At 39.7% G+C, this 11,652-nt stretch overlaps 1 protein-coding gene across 1 annotated transcript in view; it reads left to right on the top strand.

Annotated features, from left to right (window-relative positions):
• rgs6 (regulator of G protein signaling 6) overlaps positions 1-11,652 on the top strand; it is a 92,325-nt gene that overhangs the window by 11,422 nt on the left and 69,251 nt on the right. The gene's annotated exons all lie outside the window — the stretch shown is intronic.

Below are 11,652 nucleotides of genomic sequence, written 5' to 3'. Positions count from 1 at the left end.
CTACGTGTATGTTCTAGTTGATTTAAGTTTGAAATTTGTTTTTTAGGTTTATTGGTTTTTATGGCTGTTTTAAGCACATTGTGGTGGGGAAAAAATGTAAACAAAGTGGGAAAAACCCTGAACTGGTTGATTTAAATCTCTGCCCTGGCTTTTATCATTCTGCTTCCGTTGCGATTTATTTAAAAGTTTACGATGTTGTTCCATTTAATCCCATACCTCTTTAGTTATAAAGCACCAAAAAACGGCAACGAAGCCAACCAAAGTGATGCACAGCAAAAACAAACAAGCAAAGAACATGGCATAAAGTACATAGATCCAAATACTCTAGGTAAAGACGAGAACTAAATGACTAAAATGATAAAATACAGAGAAGTTAAAATCAACTCGTACAGGGTTGAAAAGCCAAGAAATAAAAGTGAGTTTTTAAATGAGACATAAAATCAGTAAGTGAGGGAGCAGACTGATTATTTGCATGACTGAGCAACAGTCTTGTAGGAAAAGAAGGCACTTGCATAACTGGTGCAGGCAAAAGAGCACATTACACCAGTTTTGACCTCCCTTCACTGGCTCCCTGTTCACTTTCAGATTCATTTAAAAATTCTTCAGTATGTTTCTAAGTCTCTGAATAGCTCTGCCTGACCCAAACTGTGGAACTGGACCTGGCCTTGAAGGCAGACCATCTCAATTCCTCCTGGGACGTTATGAAAACAAAGACTCTCTGTGTCCTCACCCCTCTCTTACCCCAAGGCCGTGGACATGTGACAGAACCTCAACCGAGCTGGATGATAACAAACATCTCTTATCTGGACAATGGCTGAGGGGGGGCTCTGGACTATGCTACGACCTTCCCTTAAAACTCAATGCCTTCACCAGCCTCGTATGTATCATTTCTATTTATGTTGATTTGCTGTGGTAGATGTTTTTGATGCCTCAAACCCTGCCCTGTCTAGGACATGGTGTTCGATCTTTTTCTTTAATACCTCATGTTTTCTGTTTTCTTCCTCTTTTCTCATCTAAGCCTAAAAGTATTCTGTAAAGGATAAGAGGTCGCGCTCTTGAAGAGCAGCAGCAACGTGCACTCCGCCCATCTTTCAGACGATTGTACGGACATACTCATTCAACCTTTTTATTTAGACAGGTTAATCTCACTGAGCCTCTCGTTGTATCTCGGTACAATGATGATAAAGCTTATTCTGATTTGTAAAACTTCATCAAAAGCCCGAGACCGACCTGGCCCGCCCATCAAGCACATTATTTTGGCCCAGCCCAAATTTTGTGTCGGGCCGGGCTTGGGTTAGAAATCACAGCTCTGCTCTTCCTATCCCGCTGATCTGCTGCAGCCATATGTCCCACGGCGCTCTCTGAGGTCTCTAAACCAGATGCATTTATTGGTTCCTGGCACTCATTTTAAGCTCAGAGGTGACGGGTCTTTCTCGGTGGCAGGTCCAAAACTGTGGAATGAGTTACCATTGCATGTCAGGCAGGTTCCCTCTTTCTCTGTTTTGAAGTCTTGTTTGAAAACTCACTTCTATTCCCAGACTTTTGACACCGAGGGTTTTTTTTTACACTGTAAGTTGATTTGAACTTGTCTGTATTCTATAATGTTAGCCATTTTGTTCTTATCTTTATCTATTTGGATCTAAAATTTTATCCTGTGTCCTTTGTTTGTTTTAGCTGTACAGCACTCTGGTTGGCCTTGTTGCTGTTTTAAGTGCTTTATAAAGAAAGTGGTATGGACTCTGTGGTATGGATCATCCATGACTGTCCTCGGCACCCCCTGAGCGTTTACGGATCTCTCCAGAGGGAACTATGTGAACTGAGCGATTTACCACTCGTATTGGAACTCTTGCAGTGCCTCTGTGTTGTTTCTGGGCATGCTCACCATCCTTGCATTACACCCCTCCGCAGAATGTCTGCTTCATTATGTGCTTATGTGCCAGGTATTTTTTATTTTTTTCCATTTTCATGCTTTTAATCTTCAGCCAAAGATTAAGAGCATGTTAGGATTTGTTTTTGCCTCCAAAACCTATGTTGTCACGTTCACCACTTTGTCTGTCCAAACAAGTCTCACTTGTAAATGAGGCTCAATGTGATTTATCTGTTTAAATAAAGGATGGATGAATGAATGAATGAATGAATGAATGTCCATGTATGTACAGGAAGAATGAGCACTGATGCCACTTACACAAGGGTTTGACGACGAGATGCCGTTTCCGTTGTGCTCTGACACTGAGAATGGTGATTTATGATCAAATGAGAGCCCTTTGAATGAAGCTGATTGTTCACCGTGAAAAGCTGAAACACGTGTATTCATGTCTGTATTATTCCTGAAGTTCTTCACCTCTGCAACGACAATGAAGTGGATGAATCAGGAAATTATTTTGCGCTTGAATTGAGTTCATTGTGGAAGTATAGGGAGGAAAAAAGGAGAAATCAGAATAAAACTGTGGAGCGTGGCAAGATTTATGAACCTGAAAAACACTTTAGGAGCATTTTAAATTCAAACCATAACTACTTTAACTATTCTGCAACTTGTTTTCACAAAATAGACCAAAGTGGTGAACTTCAGGTAGACGATTTCAACACGACAGCGTATCACGCTTTGAGAATCTACACCAGTTGAAAGACTGGAGGTGCATCAGGAATAACAAGATGCAAACCACCACTGTCAGCTCTGATAAATGAGGTCCTGATGCAGGTTGGAGACAAAATGCTAGTGATGGAAAGAGAGACTAGCTATCAGGAGACTGAAATATAATGAGGGAAGAGGGAGAATAAAAGGGACGAAGAACACTGTGTGACAGTGTAGCACCAGAAAGGAGCACAAACAGACTCAAAGTGAATGAGATACGTGTAAGTGAAAGAAAACGAGTACATATTTATCCTCTCTGACACCCAGAGATCTTTTGCTGTGCATACATGGCTGCTATAACCAGGAACGGTTACTTCAGGTGAGCAAAACGACTCGATTAACAAATATACAGTTGCTGAGATTTTTTAAAAATTACATTTTACTTGACTGGTTTTAAAAGTTCCCTTTTTAAGGATGAATAAATGGGCCATTGCTTCTGTGGTTGTACGCTCATTGTTTTGGAAAACATCCTCTGTTGAATAAAAAATGTTCCTGTGAATTAAAATCTCTCTCCTAATGTCGACCTCTGTGTTGGAAAAATATGTTTGTAGCCGATTTGGATTGTTGTTGCACGAAAGGCTCTTTTGTTATGAAATATGTATGCCCTGCACCACATCCTCATTAGTCTTTCTGGCTGAATCATCAATCATCCACTAATGCGAAGAGGAAGATGGAAGTAGTTGCCACTTTATGAAGATTTTCAGGATGCAAAACTACACAACACACCTAATTTATTTATTTTCCACTTAGACTTTTAGCTGAGGTCAGTTTTAGCTGTTTAAAGGGTTAAATGGAGCCCAAACAGGAGAGCTAATACTGGGTCAGTGATGGAGTTAGTATAAGGAGTTTTGCCTCTGGTGGCGAACCATGACAATAAGAGCTGGGTCTTCAGCTCGAATATAACCTCATAGCAACCCTATATATGCTAATGTTCAAATCGCTACAAAGTCGTGGTCCGATAGCGTCACTTTTAGTTTCATAATTGGAAAATTCTCTAAACTAGAAGTGGTTTCCCCTTTTTTTTTTTTATGCCCCAGCAGCTCATCCAGTCTCTTGCATTCAAGCACAACAAGTAGTTTCAATAAACCACACTGAACTTTAACAGGAACTCACAGAAATGTTTCTGGAAAACTTTTTCGTGTAATGACGCCAATCTGATGTCAACCTAAATGGAATTTTTTTTAGCGTTCATTTTTAGAGCAACTACGGTTTCAGTGAACCACTGAAATTTAAATTGTTGAATTTACGGGTTGCATTTGAATGCATCACAAATCTTCACATTCACAGGCTCAGTCAGTATTTTGCAGTGCTTTGTGATCTAGTGCCTACTTCTGGTTCATTGAAATACACCGAGTCTAAACCAGGGGTGTCAAACTCGCTTACAAAAAGGGGCCAAAATTAACTTTTTTCAAACTAAGGGCCAGTTTCAGAATCTACATAACTCAAGTTAGATACCCAACATCTGTTCTTGGTTGCAGGTTCCTCAAGAGTTTGATTGGTCTCGTGTGATGTTCTCTGTTGCACTTTTGACATCATAATCAAAGATTACTGAAAAAATTAAAGTGATAAAAGTATTTAGCATTTAAAATATCATCTTAGGGGACAGATAAGATGACAACAAGGGCCACATTTGGCCCCCGGGCCTTGAGTTTGACACATGTGGTCTAAAGAATGTTCATATCGGGCTCTGTGTTCTGCAGACATTCAGACACCCAGCAACTTCACATGTTGCGCTCGCAACAAAAAAGACCAGTAAGACCAATTTACAAATATAATTGTACAATATGTCAGCAAGAAAGCAGCTTATGTGAAAGACATGGCTAGAAAACTATTTTGAGGCGTGGTGCCTGGTTTTACGCAAAATACAAATAAAACGGTCAACAGTTAAATGTGATCTGTGATCTAATGGGATTTGCTTGGTTAAATAAAGGTCAATAATAATAATAATAATAATAATAATAATTTCTGAAAGCCTTCCTCTGCGTGTTTTGGTTCCACCCCCTGTCCATCAACTGGTTAATTTTCCTGTCAATTATTTAACAAACTCTTGCTCTGATTCAGCGTAGCCTTCTCTCCTGACAGTGAAGTCCTAATCAGTGAGAGCCAACATGCTCCTGCCTAGAGACAAAATAATTAAAAGAATCTGACGGGGTAATTGTATTTTCATGAATTAAAGTTTCTTGCTCAATTGCATAGTTTACATATGGTAAGAGAAATGAGCAAGAAATAAACTACACTGAAAACACATTTTATATAAAATAATAGAAATTTTAACGGAACATTTCACATGTGCTGAATTTATGGGCCTTCTCTGAAGGCGTTGAAGGCCCTAAAGGTTTCTCACTAGATGCCTTTGTCCCACAGAGTATGATACCACACAGGTGGAGTTAGAAAGGTTAATGACTTCTTTGTCTTCTTGCTGTTTTTACTTCACTACTCTGAGTTTCTCTGGCTACAGTTGTAACAATGTTCTTGGTTATCTGTCAAACTCGAGAGCTTTGGGCCAAATATGGTCCCCCAAGATGACGATTTAAATGCAAAATATTGTAAATCTTTTTTTTTTTCTTAAAAAAACCCTGATAAACACACAATTTAATGTAGACTTCTCTTGCCAGCTGGCTAACTTTGAAGCCAGAAAAAAAGGCTGGATCATTCTATCATCATTGATCCTGATGTGGAAAGAGCAAGAACGTCAAATGAGACGGATCAAACTCTTTTTGATGAACCTGTAACCACGAAAAGATATTGGGTATCTGACTCAAGTTAACGTGTCATCTGAGTCTGCGTCTTTGAGTATTTAGAAAAGCGCTATACAAATAAAATGTATTATTATAATGAAAATAGCCCGTAGCTCGGACAAAGTTTTGAAATTTGAGCTCCTTTTGGTAACGGAGTTCGACACTGCTTTTTGTTTTTACAGAACCATTGCTTCAAAAATAACTATCTTTATTTACTATGTCAGGAATCCACTTGGGTCTTAGCCGCACTCAGATTAGCTATTAATTTGTCAACTTTTTCTGTAATCTGGTTATAAAGCCAGCTGCTAGCATAGATGTTTAGAGCTTCTTACGTTGGTTTCTTTGGGAAAGTTATGAACTATCCCTTTAAAATTATTATTTTTCTTTTCATAGATGTTCCTAAAGTTTTAACTCTTGTCTTATTGCATTATACTGTCTTATTTTATTACCTAATTATTGAATTATTGATTGAACTTATCACTCATTGAATTCAGTCGTTTTCTGTATAAGACTTGTAAAAGCTCGTGTCTGGAAGTGAATATTCTTTCACTAGTTTGTTTTCCCTTGTCAGCATTCATCACATGTGCACACATGCGTGCACATGCACACTGAACATTAAGGTGTGGAGATTCAATGTTGACGAGAGCCGAGTGTCGACCCAAACCGTCCAGCATGAATTCAGATCTGTCAGCCAGCTCCGGCTTGGACCGCTCTGTGTGAGAGACGAGGAAGGATAATGAGACGCAGTGTGTTTGTATATACAACATTTAGTGTGCGAGAGATTTTTGGCATATTGGACCTTTTTTATTTTTATTCTTTAGCAGGTCTTCAGTCTAACAATAGCATCAGTTGGATCGTGTTTTCCTGTATTCCCCTGGGCTGATGGAACCTGTGCTGACAGGGTGAAGGTTTGGATGCTCACCTTGAGTGGCATACGAACTTGATTTATTTGTCTATTTTAACTCCGTCATGCTTTAAATGCATTTTTCAGGCGATTGTGGAGCAAAATGTCATCGCTAGTATAAGAAATGGATGACTTTTCTATTTGAAATGTCTGAAAATGTAACGTTATGTCAACTTTCTTAAGATGGACATACTTTTATTTATTTTTTTAATTAAATATATTCAAAGTAAACTTGTATTTTTGCCATTCCAAAACGAAAAGGCAACATTGTTTTTGCACCTGTCAGTTACTGTCTGCGTGTTCATTTGTCTGTTAGCACAATAACTTATAAACGCATATTGATACGTTCAGACATTGATCAGTGGATGCACATCTACAACTGATGAACTTCCAGACCTTTACAAAAGCATTAAAAGCACAAAGAGTGAGGACTTGAAGAAACATCTTCAACCTTTTACATTCAAACATCTTTTGATATTTTAAGGATTGCCATTCCATTTTGTCTTCTGCCTCCCATGTCAGTTTTAAACTAAAATTGTTTTAAGCTGAAAGGAGCTGAAGCTGTATCTTTTTTTTTTATTTTTATCAAAACTTGTAAATGATGTTCTGCTCAGTGCTGGTGCTCAGAATGTGTTGAGGATGACTCTCAGCTACTACCACCCCAAATTTTAATTTAATATCTGTAAAACTGACAGCCCGTGGCCATTTTTATGTCTAATATGGATTAGCTGTGGTGTCCATCTTGAATTAGGTCAACTGTAAAAGTTAATCAGTTGCAGAAGATTTCTGTTTGGACCATTTAATGAAATCGAAGGATAACGCTCAGCTACCACTCCAAAGTGTAGCACAGTATCTTGAAATTGCCAGTTGTAGCCTTTTGATTGGTTTAAGATTAGTTGGCTGTGCATGAAAGTGTTAATCAGTTGAAGTACACCTAATCACTTTTAATAGTTTCATTTAAAAATCCTCCAGTGGTCCAGAGATATTTTGCTAACAGACACGGATGACTTCAGCAGTTAAAGCCAAGGCTTTAAAGACGGATCTTGTGTCAACAGTTGGTCAAACGGACAGTAAACGTGTTCTGCATGGTTTTATGATGTCACGTGGTTCGGACAGTTTGACAGGATGTGATGATGCTGGAAGGAAAATGGACCGATTGTCATATTACGCCTGTAACCAATAAATTCTCCTCCTGATCAATACACTCTTCCAACTCATTAATATGTGAGGAGCTGGAAGAGGGATTTGCAAAACAAGCACAAGATTTGAAAAGGTCACGTGTGAAAAGGATAAATTTGATTTATTTCAAACATTTGAACAAATTTTCTTTTCAAGCCTTTTTATAGATTCCGCATGTCACTCGTCCCATTAGTGTTTGTTTTTTCATGTTGTCACTGTCCCTGTCTGGAGGAGAGCAAAGATGTTTTTCCACAGGAAGTGACTGATGTAAAACTGTAAGCAAATTTTTATTATTTTAACGGCTTGGAGAATCTTTTGAAAACCACTTGAGCTGAAAGCATTTATCTGAAAACTTTTTTTTCTTCTTCTTTCGGCTGCTCCCTTCTTCAGGAGTCACCACAGTGAACGAACTCACACGAAGACTTGGCAGTTGTTTTTACACCGGATGTCCTTCCTGACGTAATCACAGACCACCGAGCTACCACAGCCCTCTGTGTGGAGCAGAGAGCTGCCATCTAGGGCATGCGGGGGAGCAGATGGTGGGGGATAAGGGCCTTGCTCATGGGCCCAGAGTGGGGAAAATGAGGGTGGAGGCAGGTGTGGGTGTTTCACCATTTCCACCCACATTTTTATGTTTTCAGTTTGGGAGTCAAACGGATGACCTTCCAATCACAGGCCCACCTTCTCTAACCTCTGCACCACCATATGAACCACCATATGAAAAACTGCTTTAATATGATTAAAATTATGACTTTGAGCTCATTTATGACCAAAATTTTCAGTTATGTATGTTAACGAACCCTGTTCATATTTTAGGCAATTTAACATCCATCTATCCATCACATCATCTTTACCCGCTGCTGCTTTTTCCGGTCACTGGAGTCCATATCCAGCAGTCGCTGTGTGAGAGGCAGGGGACACCCTGGACAGGTGTCCAGTAAATCGCAGGGACACGGAGAGACAAACAAGACAAACCATTCACTCTCTCACTTGCACCTAGGGACAATTTAGAGTTACCAATCAGCCTAACATGCATGTTTTTGATCTGTGGGAGAAAACTGGAGTATCTGGAGAAAACCCATGCATGCAAAGAGAGAACATGCAAACTCCACCCAGAAATGTCCCCGGCTGGGATTTGAACCGGCAACCTTCTCGCTGAGATTAAACTGTTCTACCAGCTGAGCCTCCATGCCGCCCGGCTATTTAACATGTCCGAAATCTTTATTAGTAGGCCAAAACATGAATCAAAGCCCACATCAGCTTCATGATCTCTGTCCAGGAAGAGACTTCAGCTCATCAGCTTAGAAGTCACAGAATCATTAAAAAATAAAAATAAATAGATTATAGTATCCCTACATTGCTGTCGGTATTGATGGGGAAAATGTTACCCTTTTATTTAGGCAGAAAATGTCCACTTATGGATTTAATTTCAAAAAAAGAAAACAAACTATTTTAAAATCCTAAATAAAACAAAACCACACGCAAATATCCAGAGTAGGTGTTTTCTCTCATCTCCTGCATGAGAACTCTCGTCGTCACACTCACGCCTGGTTGCGTCCTGCTCGTCATTTAGAAGATGACGCAGCTCATGTAATCACAGTGCAGCCGCCTGCAGGTATCTGAGAAGAGTTCACAACAGAGAGGTAGAAACCAGCAGCCTAATCGAATCGAAGTGACGGGGGGAGGCGGCTAATGGGAGTTTAAACTGCAAATTTTAGGTTGACGACATGATCGCTCATCGCTTTTCTTTTCTGCCGTCTTGGTGTGAATGCTTGCTGCAATTTTACTAATGCGTTCTTGAAATTGAAGACGAAAGTGATTCTTAGACACAGATGACACTTTTTCTTGTGAAAATTCTGACATTTGTGCTGCTATTAAACTCCAAGCAGCATAATTTTCACTTGAATAGACCTGTCACAACATCATTAACTATAATTTGCATTAGAAACTACATATTATGTAAAAATGGAACACTTTGGGCCAAATATGCACATTAAACATAAAGAATTGGATGCAGCAAATATGTTTAAAAATTAGTTTTGAGTATTTAACATGAAGTTTTTTTTATTCTGAAAACCAATTTAACTAAAGGCCTAGCAGCCCCGTCACCTGCTGTCTTTCATGACTGTTTTAATACACCTTAACTGTAAAGATGTCATCCTTCTATCAAATGACATAAACTCAAATTTATATTTATATTTAATCATTCAATATACTTTATTGATCCCAATGGGAAATTTGTATTTCAGTACATCCGTCAAGAAAGGAAAACAGACGTAGGGGAGACAGATGTCTGAGGCTGCAGCCGCAGAGAGCAGCGCCACCTTTTCATTAGATAAGGAAAGTGGAAAACATGACAGGAAAGAGGCATAAAAAAGTCTCACTCTCTTTGACACAGTGTAAGATAGCAAAAAACCTACTTCAGCACAAAAAAAGCAAGCATAAATAGACATAATATATATGCTGGCGTAGAAGAGCATCTTGTTTCCATAACATCCAAGGATAAATTGAGATGGTCAGCCTTCCAAGGCCAGAGCCAGATTCAGATTTCAACAGTGTTTTGGGTCAGACCGAGCTCGTTAATTTCCACGTCTACCTTTTACAGTCTCGCTAGTACATCTCATGGCGACTCCAAACAGCCGAGTTGTGATTACTTGCATTGAAGTCGGGCTTACAATTTCCCCAAGATCTATTCCTTCCAAAAGTCAGTGAACACCGCCAGAAAGTTCCACAGTTCTGCCTGCTCAGCTCTGATACGGGTCCACAGAGTTCACACAGAGTCGGAATGTTGCCAAGCTCGGCACACACATTCCAGACAGTTAAAATAGCTGCTGCCGTTTATCTTATCAATGATAATCCAGATTTCCACCAACTCCAAAAAGCAGAATTCAGTTATCAAAAATCTAATTATGTTTCCGAGGTAAGAGGCTCTCCTTCATCCTGTCAAGAGTAGACCCACACCAGATTGCCACCTCTCACCATGGGCAACTCAAGATTGGAATAAGGTCCAACCCCTCACAAGGAAATTGGTTCCAGAGCCCATGCTGTGTGTCAAAGTAAGCCCAACTATATCTAGTTGGTAGCTCTCAACCTCACACACAGGCTTAGGCTCGTTCCCCACCAAAGAGGTTAGGTTCCATGTCCCAAGAGCCAGCTTTGATAAGACGGGGTCAGAGCACCAAGGCCCACTGCACATGGCATCATGCACCTGATTCATGTGGCCCCTTCTGCAGTTGGTGGGTCCACATGAAGGCAAACCCATCTTACTTGTTGTTCGGGCTGAGCCCAACCGGGCCCCATGGGTAGAGACCCAGTCACCTGGCGCTCGCCGATGAGCTCCTCCCACAGGCCTGGCTCCAGGGTGCTGCCCTCGTAACCCACGTACAGGCAAGGGGCACTGAGCTCCTAGTTTGTTTCTGTCCATAAGAGTCTTCTGAATTGCTCTTCATCTGCTCTGTCACCCAAGACCAATCTGCCTCTGGAGACCCTACCAGGGGCAATTACAATGGCCCCCAACAGCATAGCTCCAAGGGTCATTAAGGTGGACGAACTCCTCCACCATAAGGTGGCAATTCAAGGAGGAGTTTATAAAAACTGCTGAATATAATTTAGCCTTTTGCACATATTGAAGTGCATGCAATGTCTTGCAGTATTTTTCACATTGGTGTTCTACATACAGTACATGATCTGAGAATATGTTATGCAACTACTAAAAAATGAAACAAGGTTTTATTTATGTATAAGCCTCTGGTTTCAAAATAGGACAGAATGGATTGTACAGTCTTTTGAAGTAATACCCAAAACCATTTTTTTTTCTGGAAAATGTCATATAAAGCAATATTTAGTTTCAGTTATTTCAAATAAGCTTTCATTTGCAGCCAAAGATTAAAAACACAATTTACACAAAGGTATCATGCAGATGAAGACTAATGGTAAACAAAAGCACGCAAAGATTTACCTGTCTTAATAAAGGTTATATATATATATATATTATATATATATATATATATATATATAATATATATATACACACACACTTGTTCATGAAGTGGTTTTGTCCCCTGCCAAATCTGTTTTATTCTTAATTAATCTCCCAGATACTCGTGGTGTAGCCAGATTAACATGCTGTTTTGTTAGTGGAACAATGATGCAGCTTTTTCTGGGCTGTAATGAGACGTAGTACGATCTCCTTACTCGCT

This window comes from Nematolebias whitei, chromosome 12, assembly GCF_014905685.2.
Source record: "Nematolebias whitei isolate Nwh7 chromosome 12, NemWhi1, whole genome shotgun sequence".
Taxonomy (NCBI): domain Eukaryota; kingdom Metazoa; phylum Chordata; class Actinopteri; order Cyprinodontiformes; family Rivulidae; genus Nematolebias; species Nematolebias whitei.
Note: the sequence above shows the minus strand (reverse complement) of the source record. Positions and strands in the feature narration are given on the sequence as shown.